This window comes from Mus caroli, unplaced genomic scaffold (genome assembly GCF_978045245.1).
Source record: "Mus caroli unplaced genomic scaffold, Mus_caroli_1 scaffold_19, whole genome shotgun sequence".
Classification (NCBI taxonomy): domain Eukaryota; kingdom Metazoa; phylum Chordata; class Mammalia; order Rodentia; family Muridae; genus Mus; species Mus caroli.
This window is the reverse complement of record NW_028227274.1, coordinates 34,313,257-34,334,940: the sequence shown is the minus strand read 5'-3', so window position 1 is coordinate 34,334,940 and position 21,684 is coordinate 34,313,257. Positions and strand designations below refer to the sequence as shown.

The window sequence follows — 21,684 nt, the reverse complement described above, 5'->3', positions numbered from 1 at the left end:
CCCCCACCCCTTGGCCCTGGCATTCCCCTGTATTGGGGCATATAAAGTTGGCAAGTCCAATGGGCCACTCTTTCCAGTGATGGCCAACTAGGCCATCTTTTGATACAAATGCAGCTAGAGTCAAGAGCTCTGGGGTACTGGTTGCAGTTCCCTTTAGCTCCTTGGGTACTTTCTCTAGCTCCTCCATTGGGGGCCCTGTGATCCATCCAATAGCTGACTGTGAGCATCCACTTCTGTGTTTGCTAGGCCCCGGCATTGTCTCACAAGAGACAGCTATATCTGGGTCCTTTCAGCAAAATCTTGCTAGTGTATGCAATGGTGTCAGCGTTTGGAAGCTGATTATGGGATGGATCCCTGGATATGGCAGTCTTTAAATGGTCCATCCTTTCTTCACAGCTCCAAACTTTATCTCTGTAGATAAACCCTTAGCCAGACTCACTAGAGGGCATAGGGAAAGTATTCTAATTAACAAAATCAGAAATGAAAAAGGAGACATAACAACAGACCCTGAAGAAATCCAAAACACCATCAGATCCTTCTACAAAAGGCTATACTCAACAAAACTGGAGAACCTGGATGAAATGGACAAGTTTCTAGACAGATACCAGGTACCAAAGTTAAATCAAGATCAGGTTAAGGATCTAAACAGTCCCATATCCCCTAAAGAAATAGAAGCAGTCATTAATAGTCTCCCAACCAAGAAAAGCCCAGGACCAGATGGGTTTAGTGCAGAGTTCTATCAAACCTTCAAAGAAGATCTAATCCCAGTTCTTCACAAACTATTCCACAAAATAGAATCAGAAGGTACTCTACCCAACTCATTCTATGAAGCCACAATTACTCTGATACCTAAACCACATAAAGACCCAACAAAAATAGAGAACTTCAGACCAATTTCCCTTATGAATATTGATGCAAAAATCCTCAATAAAGTTCTCGCTAACCGAATTCAAGAACACATCAAAACAATCATCCATCCTGACCAAGTAGGTTTCATCCCAGGGATGCAAGGATGGTTCAATATACAAAAATCCATCAATGTAATCCATTATATAAACAAACTCAAAGACAAAAACCACATGATCATCTCGTTAGATGCTGAAAAAGCATTTGACAAAATCCAACACCCATTCATGATAAAAGTCTTGGAAAGATCAGGAATTCAAGGCCCATACCTAACCATGATAAAAGCAATATACAGCAAACCAGTAGCCAACATCAAAGTAAATGGTGAGAAGCTGAAAGAAATCCCACTAAAATCAGGGACTAGACAAGGCTGCCCACTCTCTCCCTACCTATTCAACATTGTACTTGAAGATTCACTTCTTTTTTTATTTCTTTATTAAATTGTTTCATTTATAACATTACAAATGTTGCCCGCATTCCTGGACCTCCCACTAAGAGTTATTCACACCGTTCCCCACCCCAACCCTACTTCTGAGAGTCTATTCCACAAGCCAACAGCCCATCCACTCCCCTTATGAACCTACCCACCACAACCTCACCATTTCCATGGTGTATCAAGTCTCTACAAGATTAGGCACATCCTCTCCCACCAAGACCAGAAAAGGCAGTACTCTGCTACATATGTGCCAGGGGGCACAAACCAGCCCATGTATGCTCTTTGGTTGGTGGCTTAGTCTCTGTGAGCTCTAAGGGATCTAAATTAATTGACACTGTTGTTCTTTGAAGGGGTTGCCATCCCCTTCAGCTCCTTCAATCCTTTCCCATACTCTTCCATAGGGGGTCTCTGACCTTAGTCCAGTAGTTGACTGTAAACATTTGCATCTGTCTCAGTCAGGAGCTGGTAGATTACCTCAGAGGAAAGCTATGATAGGCTCCTGTCTTCAAGTACAACATGGTATCAGTAATAATGTTCCTGGTTTCAGTGAAATTGCTTCAACTTTCTCTCCATGTAATTTGTGTTGGCAGTTGATTTGCTGTATATTGTTTTAATTATGTTTATGTATATACTGTGAATTCCTGATCTTTCCAAGACTTTCAATGTGAAAGGCTGTTGTATTTTGTCAAGTGCTTTTTCAACATCTGATGAGATGACCATGTGACTTTTTTTCTTAGAGATTGTTTATATAGTGGATTACGTTGATGGATTTTTGTATATTGAGCCATTCCTATATCCCTGGCATGAAGCCTACTTGATAGTGGTGAATGATCATTTTGATGTGTTCTTAGATTCAAGTTGTGAGAGGTTTATTGGGTACTTTTCATCAATATTCATAAGCAAATTTGCTCTGAAGCTCTCTTTCTTTGTTAGGTCTTTGTGTGGTTTAGGTATCAGAGTAAATGTGACTTCATACAATAAATTAGGTAGTGTTCTATTTTTATTTTGTGGAATTACTTGAGGAGTATTAATATTAGTTCTTTGAAGGTCTGATAGAATTGTGCACTAAAACCATCTGGCCCTGGACTTTTTTGTAGTTGGGATATTTAAAATGACTTCTCTTTCCTGAGGGATTTTGGGACTGTTTAGATAGTTACCTGATAATGCTTTAACTTTGGTACATAGTATCTGTTTAGAAAATCACCCATTTCATTTAACTTTTCCAATTTTGTTGAGTATAGGCTTTTGTAGTAAGATCTGATGATTTTTTTGAATTTCCTCAGTTTCTGTTGTTATGTCTCCCTTTTCGTTTCTGATTTTGTTAGTTTGAATACTAGCTCTGTGCCCTTTAGTTAGTTTGGCTAAGGCTTCATCTATGTTGTTGGTTTTCTCAAAGAATCAGTTCTTTGGTTTCTTGATTCTTTGTATTGTTCTCTTTGTTTCTAATGGTTGGTTTAATTCCTGAGTTTAAATGTTTTCTGTCATCTACTACTCTTGGGTATGTTTGTTTCTTTTTGTTCTAGAGCTTTCAAACGTGCTTCTATGTGGTATATGACTCCATATGGTATATGACCCCTCCAATTTCTTTATGAAGGTATTTAGTGCTATAAATTTTCCTCTTTGCACTGCTTTCATTGTGTCCCATAAGTTTGGGTATGTTTTGCCTTCATTTTCATTGAATTCTATAAAGACTTTAATTTCTTTCTTTAGTTCTTTCCTGACCAAGTTGTGTAGAGAGTTGTTCAGTTTCCATGAATATGTTGGCTTTCTGTTGTTATTGTTGTCCAGCCTTAGTCCATGATGATATGATAGAATACATGGGATTATTTCAATCTTCTTGTATCTGTTTTCTCTTTATATTATTTATCGTAATTCTCTTTATGATTATTTCCTGATGTGCACTGAAAACCTGTTACCATATCCCTAAATCACAAGATCAAGAAACTCAGACCCAACCAGGAATGAATGCTTTCTTTGATCATTATTTGTCCAGAGCCTATTTTTCCTGCCACTAAAATCACATGCTTGTAATTCATGAATGCTCACTGTACTCTTTTGTTTTATTCATGCAGCTCTAGCAAGCCTGTGAGGAGATGGCACATCCTATTCTCTAGTCTAACTTTAATCTTTCTATCAACTACCTTAATTTCTCCCAATTATTTATATTAAGTAATCTTCCTAAAACTACTTAAGTCAAATCAGAAAGTCCATAAAATCATTAATTCATATAAACAGCATTATCTCCAGAAATTTCATCTTCATGTTGATCTGCAGAAAACTTTCCTAGCAGAGAGAGTGGACTATCACCCAGGAAGTAATCACACTAGGCTTTAGTGAGGGTCTCACAGTGTCCACTTAAAGGAAGCCAAATAAATAAGGAGTATGGCAATGACAAACATGAGAAAACACATCAGTAGCAAAAATCAATCCTGGGGGAAAAGTCTCTGGGGCCATGCCTTTCCAGAGTGCAGCTATCATAGCTGAGCAAGATGGCAGGCTATCTCCAGAGAGTTCACTTGCCCACTGTAGCACTTCCTACATGGTACCTGCCAGATTAATAAACAGAAGAAGGTGGGAAGATAGGTAAACTGGAATGACAGGATACAAGTGGTTTCATAGGAAAATGGGAAAACAGGGAGCTCTTTATGGAAGAGGGAGGGAAATAAATACAAGAGAAGGAGTGGTGGGTAATATAACAATGTGGATATCTGAAAAAGTCATAAGAAATCATACTATTAACTATGTATCTTTAGAAAACCTATGAGAAAAACAACTCAGTATATGTGTGTATATATAGGTTTTTTTTAATTTAATGCAATTTGTAATTCATTTTTTACACTCCATATTCCATTCCCCACCTCTCCCCACCCACCCTCTGACTGCTCCACATCCCAACTCCCTCCCCATCCCATCTCCATGTGGATACCCCACCCCTCACCCCACCTCACCTCTAAACTCCATGGGGCATTCAGTCTCTTGAGGGTTAGGTGCATCATCTCTGAATGAACACAGACCTGGAAGTCCTCTACTGTATGTGTGTTGGGGGCCTCATATTAGCTGTTGTATGCTGTCTGTTTGGTGGTCTGCCACAGATGGGCCTCAGTCAGCCCCCCCCCCCCTCAATCTGCAGGAGAAATCAGGGTTCTGGTACAGGTGAGCAAGGATTTGGCACAGATGACAAACAAATACAGACACAGAGAGAGTGTATATCTGAATGTAATTTTGTCAAAGTGAGCATCAGTCTTATATACTACAGAAAACAGAGAAGTTAAGTGATACATTAAGGCCATCCAAGGTACATTGAAGTTATCTGATGCAAAATTACTTTTACCACAAAACAGAGGAATGTGTACTTAAAAGCTAACAGGAACCAACTGGGATAAAATCAATGTTAACAACTGGGATCAAAAGAAGCCCCACCTAAGGTCAGCTTAATCTTAGAAGCCAGGGGCAAGGGCTTCATGCCCTTGCCATAGTTCCAATTCTTGTCTGTTGTATAGTACACCTTCCCCATAGGCCATTGTAAATTCCTGTGTATGGGAGTGGCTCAGCTAGTTCCTTCTTAGACCACAACCTTCCTTCTTCCTAGGTCACTGTAAATTCTTGCATATGGGAGTAGCTTGCCCTGAGATTTCTAACTCTTATCCAGTAAAATACAGTAAGAAAGCATGAAAGACCCTCCACATTATCACAGGGACAAATTTGGAGCATTCATGCTATGGGAATGCCAAGATTCCAGGAGACTAAGTTTCCGTGAGCTTTTCACCTCGGGACTGCGTCCAAGTTTCTAGGCCTGTCATGAGAGTCACTACTGGGGTGGATGTAGCAGAGGTCCAGTGTTTGAAAGATCTCAGGGATCCAGATTAATTAAGACTCTTGGTCCTACAGACTAGCCCTTCTCCTCAGCTTCTTTTGGCCTTCCCTAATTCAACAACAGGGGTCAGCTGCTTCTGTGCATGGGTTGAGTGCAAAGAACTGTATCTGACTCTTTCAGCAGCTTGTTGGGTCATTCAGAGGGCAGTCATGAGCGTTCCATAGCCTCAGTCATAGTGTCAGATCATAGGATCTCCTCTTGAGCTGGATCCCACGTTAGGCCTGTTGCTGGACCTTCTTTTCCTCAGGTTCCTCTCCATTTCCATCCCTGTAATTCTTTCAGACAGAAACAATTATGGATCAGAGGCATGATTGTGGGATGGCAACACTTGATGTCCTGTCTTCCTGTCTTCCTGTCTTCCTGCTGGAGATGAGCTCTATAGTTCCCTCTCCCTTCATCAAAGTTCTCTCCCTATGATTTCTAGTGAAAAAGTGAAACATAAAAACATAAAAACTAGACCTTTAGGCCCAGGTTTGAGAATGTGACCCTTGTGACTCAATGCCCCAAGGTATGCTAATCATAAAACAGATGGTGACATTCCTCCACCCACCTCCTTCCTGGGTTCTGAGAGTTTTGTTCAAAAAGGACCACCCTGACCATTTATGGAACCTGCTATGCAAATGTGCCTCATAGAAACTGTCTTGAGAAATAACCGCATAATTATCAGGTATTTTTCCTTATGACTTGTGACTTCCTCGTGACTCTTAACTGGTATTTTTGGTATTTTCCAACAACGCCCTCCCTTGAGTTGTGGTTTCTTCCTTTAAATACCCCCCCTTACCCAGCTACTAGGGGTGCCACAGTCCTCTACCCCTGTGTGGTGGATGACTGTGGGTCCAAGAACGCTCTTGAAATAACGCAGTTTGCAGCAAGAACGTTTATCATGAGTGATTTGGGGTGTTGCCTCTCCTGAGTCAGAACGTGGGGGAGTCCTCACATTGTGGGTCTTTCACTAGGAGTCTTTCACCTCCCAGGTGCATTCTGGAGGTCCCCATTAAACTACCTCGTGTATTTACATTAAGAAGGTCTGTTCGTGATTCTTGGGTGCGGACTCAATTGGGAGTTGAGTGGGGTTTTCCCCACTAGGTTCTTTCATTTGGAGGTCCCACCAAGATCTGCATGACACTCAGGAACCCCGAAAGACCCTTTGGAGGTACGTTTGTTTGTGTAAGTCTTACATGTTGTCTGTTGTCTAAGTGTGGCACCACTGAATTTGTGTCTTGGTTTTTCAGTTCTGAGATTGTGGATTTGTGTCTTGGCTTTTCAGTTCTGAGATTGTGGGTTGGAGTCCTACCTCATGTCTTGGTTTTACAGTTCTGAGATTGTGGGTTCAAGTCCTACCTCATGTCTTGGTTTTACAGTTCTGGGATTGTGGGTTTGAGTCCCACCTTGTATCTTGGTTTTACAGTTCTGGGATTGTGGGTTCGAGTTCTGCCCAGGTCCCCACTTCTGGTATTCTGTATTCTGGCAGCTGCCACTGTGGGCCGTAAGGACCCAGTAGCCGTGGGAGGGAGATATCAAGAAGGCCCTGCAAGCTGCGACTCCTGGAAGACGTTCCAAGGGTGAGGGACAGTCAAAAAGGTCTGACTGTCATCTGGCAGAGTGAGGAACGAGTGTGCTTAGATACTGGTGTCTTTTTTTTTTCTCTGTTACTGTCTTGTTTCTATTGTGGTTTTCATCATGGGACAGACTGTGTGTGTATCAACCCTTTGTATCTGACTGTGGACTTGGACTGACATTAGGACAGAATTTGCCTGTGATAGTTAAGAAAACTAACTCGGCGCTGTTTTCCCGAGAACAGGCCTGCTCCCCTGAGTGTGTCCCTGACTGCTCAGAGGAGCTCCAGGACACAGCCACAAGGCTGGACTGGGGACTTCCAGCTTCAGCTGCAATGGTGCGCCCCTGGCGAGGTGAGGCGCCACGCAGGAAACTGTGGCCCAGGGGGGGAACACTGATGCAGAGGTTTTCCCAGGATGTCCGCCCCACCACCACCCACGCATTTTTCCACCAGCAGGACAGACAATAAAAGAAAGAGGGGCAAGGCTCCCTAGAGCGGCCTCAATGCCTGCTGCATCTGGGGAGGGGCCGACTAGAGTCGCCACCTCCGCAGCCTTCCCCCCTCTAGTGTCTCCCCCCTCCCCGGGGGCCTGCTGGTTCCTCCCGCCCCCAGGAGTCCACGCCTTGAGCAGACCTCCCTCACCCCTGACCCCAAGCCCCACCTCCACAGGACGGACAGAGGAGAAGAAGAGGAAGACACTGTGGAAGACACTGTGGGAGTGGCCAGCCAAGAGTGCCGCAGGTTCCCTGGCTGCTTCTCGTCCCCTTTCCCCTGCATCCTGTATCTTGTTAACAGAAAAAGTGCTTTCACTTTGAGATATCAGTGGCCTGGTGCAGCCAGCTGTGAAAGCTGCACTCCTTTCCCTGCCCCACGTGATTTCTCTTCTAGAGCAGCCCCGCCCTAAGCTGCTAACCAGAAAGGGAGACATCCACCCACTTAAAACTTCTGTCCCGGGTAAGGAGCACCTAGGAGTCTAATCACCAGGCTCTGACAAATGTGTATAGAGGTCTAGAAAAAGGTGAGTTTAGACTGTAAGGAAGAGCAAAGCTTCAGCAGACTCAGGAGAGATAGATGACAGTGGCAAATAGGGAGGATAACAGTGAGGAGAAGTAAAAATAGAGATGAAGGAGATTAGAGAGGTCTGAGATGAGAGAGATACCCTGAATGAGAATATTTAAAGGAAAACCAGTAAGTAAGAGACAAGCAAGAGGAAGAGTTGAGGAAACATGAGGCTGACAAAGACAGAGACCAGAGTCAGAATCAGATATGTGCAGTGAGGCAGGCAGACTAGAACCCAGCAAAGTGGCACATGCTGATAATGCTAGCACTTAGAAATGATCCGTAAGGAACAGGGAGCCAGGGAATTTAAAAGCATAAGAAAATAGTACCTGGCAACTACAGAAAGCTCTTGGCTAAAGATCAATGTGTTTACTGTAAAGAAAATGGGCACTGGGTAAGAGACTGCCCCAACAAAAAGAAGAGGAGCCCCCCTCATGACCAAACCCTTCACCTGTTCGTGGCTAAAAGTAAAGAGATAGCAAAAGGGTTGCGAACACAGAAGCTGAGTCCTTAGAAGAGGCCAGTGGCCTACCTGTGGAAGTAGCTAGAAAAGAGACTGTGTTTCATATTCCTCCACCGACCAGTTCAAAACAAATTAGAAAAGCTCCTAGGTACTGCGGGCTTTTGCAGATTGTGGATTCCAGGTTTTGGAGATAAACAGCCCTTCATATAGAGAAATAAAGAACAACAGGCCTTGGATGCCATTAAGACTGCCCTAATGTCGGCCCCAGCTTTGGGCCTCCTAGATGTGACTGAGAACAAAGATATTGCCAAAGAGGTTTTTACTCAGAGATTGGGGCCCTGGAAAAGACCTGTGGCATACTTGTAAGAAATTGAACCTGGTGGCTGTAGGATGGCCTGCTTGTCTGCACATAGTGGCTTCTGGTCAAGGACACAGAGAAATTGACTCTGGGACAAAACTTGGCGCATGACCTAGAAGGTATGGTCTGTCAAGTCCCCTGACTGATAGGCACATTATCAGAGCTTTTTGTTGACTGAATGAGTGACCTTCACTCTCCCTGCTGTCCTCAATCTCACTACCCTACTGCCTGAGACTTCACCTACTCATCACTGCACTGATATTCTGGCAGAAGAAATTGGTACTCGAAATGATCTGAAGGATCAGATCAGCCTTGGCCTGAGAGTTCGAGCTGGTACACGGATGGCAGTAGCCTCGCGGTTGAAGATAAATGGAATGTGGGGACAGCAGTACGGTGGTGGACAGAAAGCAAGTGACCTAGGCTAGCAGCCTCCCTGAAGGGACATTGGCCCAGAAAGCTGAACTTGTGACTTTGATAGAAGCTCTATAAATGGCAAAAGAAAAGTCTACACTGACAGCAGATATGCTTTTGCCACTGTACAGAGCAATATACAGACAAAGAGGGCTATTGACATCTGCAGAGAAAGACCTAAGATGCTGTGGATAAAGGAAATCAGATGGCAGATCTAACTGCCAAACAGGCAGCCCAATGAGCAATGATCCTGGCAGTCAAGGAGCCTAAAGATTATTATGATGTCAGAGATCAGCTTTAGATACACCCCTGAGCACTATCAAGTTATGGACATTACTTGACCCACCTGGGGGCCAAGAAATTAAAAGGTGTGGTTAGGTCCTTTGACTACTATGTTACAGGACTCTCTGACTTAGCAGAAGAAATAGTCAAAAGCTGCAAGGCCTGTGCTATGACTAATGCAGGATACTCCATGTATATACTCCTGAGAAGAGGCTCAGGGGCAACTGGTTGGAGGCCTACTGGGAGGTAGATTTTACAGAATCTAAGCCAGATAGATATGGCAACAAGTACTTATTAGTGTTTATAGACACCTTTTCAAGGTGGATAGAAGCTTTTCCTAACAGGACTGAGACGGCCAATGTGATAGCCAAGAAGATCCTAGAAGAAATCTTCCCGAGGTTTGGGATACCCAAGGTAATCAAGTCCAATAATGGACCTGCCTTTGTTGCCCAGGTAAATCAGGTACCGGCCAAGATATTAGAGACTGGTTAGAAGTTACTTTGTGCATACAGGCTCCAAAGCTCAGGACAGAAAAAAAAAAAGATGAATAGAATTCTAAAAGAGCCCTTGACAAAAATTAACCAGAGAGACTGGTGCAGACTTGGTGCTCCTTCCCCATGCCCTATTTAGAACTGAAAATACTCACTCTTGATTCAGTCTTACTCCTTTTAAGATCCTTTATGGGGCTTCCATGTCCATCACTGTCTTAAATGATGTGTTTAAACCTACATGTTGATTCAGTTTGCAAGAATCTTATTGAGTATTTTTGCATCAATATTCATAAGCAAAATTGGTCTGAAGTTCTCTTTTTTTGGTTGGGTCCTAGAGTGGTTTAGGTATCAGAGTAATTGTGGCTTCATAGAATGAGTTAGGTGGTATTCCTTCTGTTTCTATTTTACGGAATAGTTTGAGGAAAATTGTATCAGGTCTTTGAAGGTCTGGTAGATTATTGCACTAAATCCATCTGGCCCTGGGCTTTTTTGGTTGGGAGACTTTTAATGACTTTTTCTATTTCGTGGTGTGATATGGGCCTGTTTAGATCGTTTACCGGCTCTTGATTTAACTTTGGAATGTGTCATCTGTCTAGAAAACCATTCATTTCATCTAGGTTTTCCAGTTTTGTTGAGTATAGACTTTTATAGTAGGATCTGATATTTTTAAATTTCCTCTATTTCTATGGTTATGTCTCCCTTTTCATTTCTAATTTTATTAATTTGGATACTGTGTCTTGACCATTTAGTTAGTTTGGCTAGGGATTTATCTATCTTGTTGACTCATTCAAAGAACCAGCTTTTGGTTTTGCTGATCTTTGTATTGTGTTTTTGTTTATATTTGGTTAATTTCTGCCCTGAGTTTAACTATTTCCTGCCTTCTACTCCTCTTGGGTGAGTTTGCTTCTTTTTGTTCTAGGACTCTCAGTTGTGCTATTAAGTTGTTAGTGTAAGATCTCTCCCATTTCTTTTGTTTGTTTGTTTGTTTGCTTGCTTGTTTGTTTATTTGTTTGCTTTTACGACGCAGGGTTTCTCTGTGTAGCCCTGACTATCCTGGAACTCACTTTGTAGACCAGGCTGGCCTCGAACTCAGAAATCTGCCTGCCTCTGCCTCCCAAGTGCTGGGGTTAAAGGCGTGCATCACCACCAGCCAGCCCTCTCTCCCGTTTCTTTACCAAGGCAGTTAGTGCTATGAACTTTCCTCTTAGCACTACTTTCATTATGCTACATAGGTTTTGGTATGATGTGTCAAAATTTTCGTTAAATTCCAGGAATTCTTTAATTTCTTTCTTTATTTCTTCCCTGACCAGGTATTCACTGAGTAAAGACCTGTTCAGTTTTCACATGTATGTGGGCTGTTTTTGCTGTTATTGAAGACCAGACTTAGGCCATGGTGGCCTAATAGGAGCCATGGTATTATTTCAATCTTCTTGTATCTGTTGAGGGTTGTTTTGTGACCAATTATATGGTTGATTTTGGAGAAGGTACCATGAGGTGCTGAGAAAAGGGTGTATTCTTTTCTTTAGGGTAAAATGTTCTGTAGATATCTGTTAAATCCATTTGGTTCATAACCTCTCTTAGTTTCACTATGTCTGTTTACTTTCTGTTTCAGTGACCTGTCCATTGATGAGGGAGGGGTGTTGGAATCTCCCAATATTAATTTGTGGAGTTCAATGTTCAATGAGTTTTGAGTTTCAGTAAAGTTTGTTTTGTGAATTTGGGTGCTCTTGCATTTGGGGTATAGATTTTCAGAATTGATAGTTTCTCTTGGTGGATTTTCCCCTTGATGAATATGAAGTGCCCTTCTTCATCACACTTGATAACCTTTGGTTAAAAGTCTATTTTATTGGATATTTGGATGGCACCTCCTGCTTGTTTCCTTGAACCATTTGCTTGGAAGACCTTTTTCCATCCTTTTACTCTGAGATAGTGCCTGTTTTTGTTGTTGAGGTGTGTTTCTTGTATGCAGCAAAATGCTGGATTTTGTTTGCATATCCAGCTTGTTAGCTTATCTCTTTTTATAGGTGAGTTGAGTCCATTAATATTAAAGAGAGATGACTGTTGGTTCTTGACATGTTTGTTTTTGTAGGTGATTTTATGTGATTGCAGCTCTCTGCTTTTGACTTTGTTAGGAGAGGCTTAATATCTTGTCCTTTCTTTGGTGTATGTATCTTCCTTGTGTTGCGAGTTTCCCTTCCAGGATTCTCTGTAAGGCTGGGTTGGTAGATAGATACTGTTTGAATTAGGTTTTGTCCTGGAATATTTCGGTTTCTCCATCTATGTTGATTAAGATTTTTGCTGGGTATAGCAGCCTGGGCTGGCATTTGTGTTCTCTTAGAGTCTGCATGACCACTGACCAGGCTCTTCTGGCTTTCATAGTCTCTTGAGAAGACTGGTATAATTCTGATAGGTCTACCTTTGTATGTTACTTGGCATTTTTCCCTTGCAGCTTTTAATATTCTTTCTATACTCTATGCATTTAGTGTTTTGATAATTGTGTGATGAGAAGATTTTCTTTTCTGGCCCCATTTATTTGATGTTCTATAGGCTTCTTGTACCTTTATGTCCATCACTTTCTTTAGGTTAGGGGGCGTTTTCTTCTATGATTTTGTTAAAGACATGTTCAGGTCCTTTGAGCTGAAAATCTTCATTCTCCTCTATTCCAAGTATTCTTAGATTTGGTCTTTTCATTGTGTCCTGAATTTCCTGGATGCTTTAGGTTAGGAATTTTTTATGTTTTGAATTTTCTTTGACAGTTGTATCAATCTCTTCTACTATATCTTCTACACCTGAGATTCTCTCTTCTATCTCTTGTATTCTGTTGGTAATACTTACATCTGCAGTTCCTGACCTACTTGATCATGGTGAATTATCATTTTGATGTGTTCTTGGATTTGGTTTGCAAGAATTTTACTGAGTATTTTTGCATCAATATTCATAAGTGAAATTGGTCTGGCATTCTCTTTATTTGTTGGGGCTTTGTGTGGTTTTGGTATAAGTGTAATAGTGGCTTCATAGAAATAATTGAGTAGTGTTCCTTCTGTTTGTATTTTATGGAATAGTTTCAAGAGTATTGCTGTTAGGCCTTCTTTAAAGGTCTGATAAAATTCTGCACTAAAACCATCTGGACCTGGACTTTTTTGGGGGGGGGAGTTTTAATGGCTACTTCTATTTCTGGGGTGATAGAACTGTTTAGATAGATTATCTAATCCTGATTTAACTGTGGTACCTGGTATCTGTCAAGAAAATTATCCATTTCATCCAGATTTCCAGTTTTGTTGAGAATAGGCTTTTGTTGTAGGATCTGATGATATTTTTAATTTTATCAGTTTATGTTGTTATAGTTCCCTTTTAATTTCTGATTTTGTTAACTTGGATACTGTCTATGTGACATTTGGGTAATCTGGCTAAGAGTTTATCGATTCTGATGATTTTCTCAAAGAACCAGCTCCTGGTTTTGTAGATTCTTCATGTAGTTCTTTTTGTTTCCACTTGGTTGATTTCAGCCCTGAGTTTGATTATTTCTTGCAGTTTACTCCTCTTGGGTGTATTTGCTTCTTTTTGTTCTAGAGCTCTCAGGTGTGCTATTAAGCTGATAGTGTATGCACTCTCCAGTTTCTTTTTGGAGGCACTAAAGACCGAGTTTTCCTCTTAGCACTGCTTTCATTGTGTCCCATAAGTTTATGTGTGTTGTGCATTCATTTTCATTCAATTCTAAAAGGTCTTTAATTTCTTTATTTATTTCTTCCTTGACCACGTTATCATTGAGAAGAGTGCTGTTCAGCTTCCATGTGTATGTGGGCTTTCTGTTGGGTTTTTTTTAATTAGGTGTTTTCTTCATTTACATTTCCAGTGCTATCCCAAAAGTCCCCCATACCCTCCCCACCTCACCCCCAAACCCACCCCTCCCACTTCTTAGCCCTGGTGTTCCCCTATACTGAGGCATATAAAGTTTGCACGACCAATGGGCCTCTCTTTCCACTGATGGCCGACTAGGCCATCTTCTGATACATATGCAACTAGAGACACGAGCTCCGGGGGGTACTGGTTAGTTTATATTGTTAGTCCACCTATAGGGCTGCAGATCCCTTTAGCTCCTTGGGTACTTTCTCTAGCTCCTCCATTGGGGGCCCTGTGATCCATCCAATAGCTAACTGTGAGCATCCACTTCTGTGTTTGCTAGGCCCTGGCATAGTCTCACAAGAAATAGCTATATCAGGGTCCTTTCAGCAAAATCTTGCTAGTGTATGCAATGGTGTCAGCGTTTGGAGGCTGATTATGGGATGGATCCCTGGATATGGCAGTCTCTAGATGGTCCATCCTTTCGTCTCAGCTCCAAACTTTGTCTCTGTAACTCCTTCCATGGGTGTTTTGTTCCCAATTCTAAGAAGGGGCAAAGTGCCCACACTTTGGTCCTCGTTCTTCTTGAGTTTCATGTGTTTCACAAATTGTATCTTATATCTTGGGTATTCTAAGTATCTGGGCTAATATCCACTTATCAGTGAGTACATATCATGTGAGTTCTTTTGTGATTGGGTTACCTCACTCATGATGATGCCCTCGAATTTATTTGATTCAAAACTTCTGTACGTTTCACTGTGTCTCTGTTTAGTTTCTGTTTCAAAGAGTTATTCATTGATGAGAGTAGGGTGTTGAAGTCTTGCACTCTTATTGTGTGAGGTGCAGTGTGTGCTTTGAGCTTTAGTAAAATTCTTTTATGAATGTGGATGCCCTTGCATTTGGAGCATAGATGTTCAGAATTGAGGGTTCATACAGATCCTAAGAGCACACAAACACCAGCCCAGGCTACTATACCCAGAAAAACTCTCAATTACCAGAGATGGAGAAACCAAAGTATTCCATGACAAAGCCAAATTCAAACAATATCTTTCCACGAATCCAGCCCTTCAAAGGATAATAAAGGGAAAACACCATCCCAAAGATGGAAACTACACCCTAGAAAAGGCAAGAAAGTAATCCTTCAACAAACCTAAAAGAAGACAGCCACAATAACATAATCCCAACACTAACAACAAAAATAACAGGAAGAAACAATTACTTTTCTTTAATCTCTCTTAACATCAGTGGACTCAATTCCCCAATAAAAATACATAGACTAATAGACTGGCTACACAAACAGGACCTAACATTTTGCTGCTTGCAGGAAACCGACCCCAGGGACAAAGACAGACACTACCTCAGAGTAAAAGGCTGGAAAACAATTTTTCAAGCAAATGGTCCAAAGAAACAAGATGTATTAGCCATTCTAATATCAAATAAAATTGACTTCCAACCCAAAGTTATCAAAAAAGACAAGGAGGGGCACTTCATACTCATCAAAGGTAAAATCTACCAAGATGAACTCTAAATTCTAAATATCTATACTCCAAATGCAAGGGCAGCCACATTCATTAAAGAAACTTTAGTAAAGTTCAAAGCACACATTGCACCTCACACAATAATAGTGTAAGACTTCAAAACACCACTCTCACCAATGGACAAATCCTGGAAACAACAACTAAACAGAGACACATGCACACTAACAGAAGTTATGAAACAAATGGATTTAACAGATATCTACAGAACATTTTATCCTAAAACAAAATGTCGCTACCGTCTCCGACCAGCAGAAAAGAAGTGACAAAACCAATGTCCTTCTCAAGGCAGTTTATTCAGGAACTTTACAATGTCCAGGAAAAAAGAATGCAAGTGGATACAAATGTGTTCAATAGTTTGCTAGTATTAAATGTTTTCTTGAAAACCATACGCCGAGTGGTTATTTGAAAGGATGTTAAAGTGGAGCAACATATAGCTTCTGCTTCTATTTAAAATGATGCTGTGTTTGATTGTGGTCCAAAGCTTTGAAGCACTACTTGGCATCTCTTTCCTTGGAGGTCTCACCATTTAAACATAACATTTGATAACATGTTGGTAAGGTGAGGTCTAGCTTGTCTCCACTAGGTCATCTTCATATGAATCCAGTTGGTGTCACATCCAACTCGGCTAGCAAAAAAGACGCAACAACCGGTTCTTCTTAAAGCAATTTACTCAGGCAGCTTCTCTCTTCAAATCCCCCAGCCTCTCTGGTTACAAGTGTTTTTTCCCCTCCAGCCACAACCACGCCCCCACCAATCACCACAGGTCACTTCACCTCACCAGGCAGGCGTGCTCAGCCAATCAGGGATTAGGGGCGTGCCATCCACCAAATATGGGCTTGTTTACTGCCTGGAATAGATTTCCATCCAGCTGGCCAGGGAGTCCGGAATGGCTTCCCACATAGTGGGTATACAGTTTTGTTTTAGGGATAGTTCATTTTTTAATGACGGTTTTTAGCTGACATTCATGGAGAGAACGAATCCTTAGAACTGTGCCGCTAGTGAAAGGAAATCCTATCTAAGAGTGTTTCTTTACAGAGCAGTGTCACACCATCCTTTGGGCCCTCTGCTGGAAACGTAGAATCAAGTCTCAAATAATGCCTTTTAAATTGTGTCCTCTGGTATTATAGATGTAGGACAGTACTGTATCATACCTCTGTGAATGTAAAATAGCTTGTACCTGCTTTATGATACGTAGTGGTGACTGTGCTTTATCAGAGCTCTTTTTAATGATGTTGCTCAGAATGTTTTCTTTCCAGATGATGATTGAGAAGCTAATTTTAAAAAAACAGAAACAAAAAATGGTGCCAGGTACCACAAGAGTAACAGAACTGTGTTGTTTTCTGGGGTTTTGTTTTTTACTTTTTTTTTTATAGAGTGTGCTGGATGTCTCTACAATTTTCATCAAATGACTGCAGAACCTGGAAAAGCTGTTGCTGCTATTGATGCATAACATACTGTTATTATTGGTCTTTTTATATAAATATAAATATGTATACATATATATATAATTTGAATTTTTTGGAAACTTTAGCTGTGCTGTCAACTTTGGAAAAACGTATCCCAGTATACTGTGTTGAGTTGGCAATGTACAGAAATTAACAGCCGTATTGGTCTAGAAATGTTGAACTTAATTTTTTTTCCATTTGTACAGGGGTAATGCACTATATTAAATATGTAAGGTCTTATCTACGAGGGTTTGGTTACAAAAACTAATAAAGTATTCTCTAAATAAAAAAAAGAATGCCCCAACCTCTCTCGGTCATCCCCCTTTATGCCCTCTCGTCCACTCCCCATCACCCCAGTTCACATAGGCACAGCTCATTGGCTCAGGACTACATTCATCACATCATCCAATCTTATGCCATGGTGCATCTGCGCAATGCAGCTTGAGGTATGTGGCTATCTTGAGGGATCTGAGGAAGTCAAGTGCCAGTCATAAGACTTGGTAGCAGTCCCAGGCGCCAACTTGGGGCCACAGCCACACCCGCTCCTCACATCTCCCCCTTACTCTTTAAATTGGCAGAGAGAATGCCTGTTTTAGGCTGCCCCCTGCAACAATGCTTCTTACCTGTCATTGGGAGACAGACAGCAGTGGTCTGATCCCTGTCTTAGGTTGGTAACATGTCCAGGGAGTCTTACCCGTCATTGACTACTTCTCTAGCATGCCAAGCCACACTTGAGGAGATTGTCCCATCTCTATAGCTGCAAAGGCTTGTATCAACAGAGCTTGAGCCCTGCAATGGCAATGTTGCATGCAGCAGATTCACCAAAGCGCCAGTACACTGATGAGCACGCAGCACAGTTCAAATCCACCAATACCGGCCCATTCCTTTAGGTGTGACATAGCGATGGCAATCCAATTTGCAAGTCCTTCAGCCATGGATACCTCCACCCAAGTGGAATTGATATGGACTATCCCAAAATCTCTTTTGGGTCTAAACAATGTCATAACCGAAGGGGCCTGCACAGGCCATGGTAACAACCTAGGCATCCTGGTCACAATAGCTAAAGAAAACATAGAAGCATTCCAACCAACACATACTATAAAAGCAACTATCCTCCTTACATTCTACAACATCATCAAAATAACTACCATTATAAACTAAAAATACAAAAGGAGGCCAAATGCATACAGGCGTGGCTTTAAAGAATACATTCTTCCCATACGCAAATTGAATAACAGAAGACTCAGATAATACAGATCCATTCCAATAAAAGCTAGCATTTCCCCATGCCCCACCCATCAACATACTCAAAGAAGAAGGATTTGTACAACTCCCAATTTATCCCACACAACAGCCAAACATTAAAGGGATTGCTTGCCCCTCTCTGGGCTGGATTTTGATACATCCAATTAAACCCTGAAAACGTTTGATTATGACTGGTACTAATATAAGGGGAAAAGGTAAAATATTTTTTTCACGGCCCACGCAGCTTTCCTGGACTGGCAGCCGGTCCATGGGGGCAGCGAATCTTGAATACCCCTACATAAGGGGGCCCATTGTAGATCTTCAGTCATCACTGCAGGCAGCAGCATCACCCCCAGGAGCAGCTTCATCAGGGCACCTCCGTCTATCTTAAACTACCCTCGTCAATTGCTCCGGAACCCACAGCAGCTGGCGATGATCCTGTGGAAACACACAAACAGACCCTCTCGCCCAGACCAACACAGGATCGGGCCCATGCCATCGTCCACTCAGAACATCCTTCCACATGACTGTGCCTTTGTAGGATGCCTCGGGATTGGCAAACTGTTCCAGAGCAGTCAAGTCATTTTTATCTTTATTCAAAAAATTCAAGGTAAAGAGAGCAATGGCTAATCTCTCCCTAGGAGTAGTGCCAGAGGCTACTCCCCTTTTCTGTTTTATTAGACACTCTTTCAGAGTGCGATGGGCTCTTTCAATGATGTCCTGGCCCTCAGGATTGTAGGGTATACTGTGCACCAAGTGGACACCCATCATTTTACAAAAGGAAACAAAAGAAGCTGAAGTATAAGCAGGTCCATTATAAGTCTTAAGCTCTCTGGACTGACCCCATGCACCCCATGCCTCAAAGCAATGGGCAATGACATGGCGTGCCTTTTCACCAGTATGCAAGGAGGCAAGCAACACCCCAGAGGCTGTATCTACAGAAACCTGAACAAATTGCAATTTACCAAATTCTGAAAAATTAGTCACATCCATTTGCCAAATGTGGAGGGGAAGCAGGCTGCGAGGGTTTACTCCCACACTCGCCTGAGGCAATAGCGGGGCACAGGCTTTGGAAGCCATAACAATATCCCTTGCCTCTGCTCTAGTAATATGAAATCGAGAAGAAAGTGTTTTGGAATTCACATGAAACTATGAATGAAATTCACAAGCCAGTTATACAGGTGTTTGAATCAAAAAGGCAGAAGCAGCTCTAGCAGCTTTATCAACCAAATCATTGCCCTCTGCTAAAGGAGCAAACCTGTATGAGCTCAAATGTATTGGACAAAAAATGGAGAACTTCTATTTAAAATTAAGGATTGCAATTTATTTTACAAATCCCCTATAGTGGATCGAAAATTCACCTTCCCCACCACTTCCAGCACTGCTAACGAATTAACCACATACTGACTATCTGAAATTAAATTAAAAGATTCAGAATACAATTCAAAAACTTTTATAGCAATCTGCAACTCAATAACTTGGGGAGAAGCAGGGGGAAACTGTAAAGTTACTGGCGTGGAGCCATGGACCAAATATGCTCCGCGGCCTGTCTTAGACCCATCTGTAAAAATTAAAGGGCATCAGGCAATGGCACTTGAGAAGTAATTCGTGGAAAAACAATTGGATGAGCTTTAATCAGCTGCAAAATGGGATCCTTAGGGAAATGATTATCCATCTTTACCAAAGCTACATCTCAAAATTGCCCAATCATCAACAGTAGCTGATAATACTTCTATTTGCTTCATATTATATGGAACAATCAATTCCTGAGGGGGATTGCCAAAATATTGAATACATTGTTGTAGGCCAATCAAGGCCAATTGTGCAACCGAGGCAGGGTAATAAGACAAGATTTTTGCAGGTGAAATCTTGGGATGTATCCATAGCAAAGGGGCACCCTGCCAGAGGACTCCAGTAGGCTGGGTCTCCGAGGGCAGGATGCACAAAATAATAGGACTGAACAGATCTCTTCTTTTTAATGCTGCTGTTTGAATACCCTATTCGACCAAACTTAACGCTACACGGGCAGAATCAGTAAGCTGCTGGGGAGAATTTAATTCTATATCTCTTGGTAAAATATCATATAATGGTTATAATTGATTGTTGGTTAGGCCCAAATAGGGACGTACCCACTGTATATCCCCCAATAGCTTTTGAAAATCATTCAATGTCCTCAAATTATCCGTCTGAATCTGAATTTTCTGGGGAGATACTTGACTATCAAAAATTTTGTTCCTAAATAATTCACCACTTTTCCTTTCTGAACCTTTTCCGGGGCTACAACCAATTGCTTTTCTTTTAATTTTTGGATCACTACACTATATGCGTGTGTAACTTTAATTGTCTCACTCCGAGAAACTCAATAGTCCCTAATCTGGGAACCTAATAGTCTCTAGCCGAGAACTTGAATCATCCCACTTACCTGGGAGCTTTCCAGCCGGCTATCCTGACTGCCAAGAGTTCTAGACTCGTTAGTCCCTGTACAGGTTCCACCACTTGTCACTACCATCTCCGACCAGCAAAAAAGAAGCAACGAAACCGATGTCCTTCTCAAGGCAGTTCATTTAGGAACTTTATAATGTCCAGGAAAAAAGAATGCCCCAACCTCTCTCGGCCATCCCCCTTTATGCCCTCTCATCCACTCCCCATCACTCCAGTCCACGTAGGCACAGTTCATTGGCTCAGGACTACATTCATCACATCATCCGATCTTACGTCGTGGTGCATCTGCGCAATGCAGCTCAAGGTACGTGGCTATCTTTAGGGATCTAAGGAAGTCAGGTGCCAGTCATAAGACTTGGCAGCAGTCCCTGGCACCATCTTGGGGTCGCGGCCACACCCACTCCTCATAACAAAAGGATATACCTTCTTCTCAGCACCCCATGGTACCTCCTCCAAAATTGACCATATAATCAGTCACAAAATAGGCCTCAAAAGACACAAAAATATTGAAATTATCCCATGCATCCTATCAGATCACCACGGACTAAAGCTGATCTTCAATAACAGCATAAATAATAGAAAGCCAACATTCACGTGGAAACTGAACAACACTCTACTCAATGATACCTTGATCAAGGAAGAAATAAAGAAAGAAATTAAAGACTTTTTAGAGTTTAATGAAAATGAAGCCACAACATACCCAACTTATGGGACACAATGAAAGCAGTCCTAAGAGGAAAACTCATAGCCCTGAGTGCGACCAAAAGAAACTAGAGAGAGCATACACAAGCAGTCTGACAGGACACCTTGAAGCTCTAGAATGAAAGGAAGCAAATTCACCCAAGAAGAGTAGATGGCAGGAAACAATCAAACTTGGAGCAGAAATCAACAAGTAGAAACAAAAAGAACTATTCAAAGAATCAACCAAATCAGGAGCTGGTTCTTTGAGAAAATCAACAAGATAGATAAACCCTTAGCAAGACTAACTAGAGGGCACAGGGACAGTATCCTAATTAACAAAATCAGAAATGAAAAATGAGACATAACAACAGAACCTGAGGAAATCCAAAACATCATCAGATCCTACTACAAAACTGGAAAAACTACTCAACAAAACTGGAAAACTTGGATGAAATGGTCAACTTCCTAGACAGATACCAGGTACCAAACCTCAATGAGAATCAGAGCCAAGTGTGGTGACACATGCCTTTAATCCCAGCACTTGGGAGGCAGAGGCAGGCGGATTTCTGAGTTTGAGGCCAGCCTAGTCTACAAAGTGAATTCCAGGACAGCCAAGGCTACACAGAGAAACCCTGTTTGAAAAACAACAACAACA

The 21,684-nt window shown here is 41.8% G+C and overlaps 1 pseudogene; it reads right to left on the bottom strand.

The window, feature by feature from the left end:
- LOC110285150 (D-3-phosphoglycerate dehydrogenase-like) overlaps nucleotides 1-20,415 on the bottom strand; it is a 41,542-nt pseudogene extending 21,127 nt beyond the window's left edge.
- Between the last annotated feature and the right edge of the window lie 1,269 nt (nucleotides 20,416-21,684).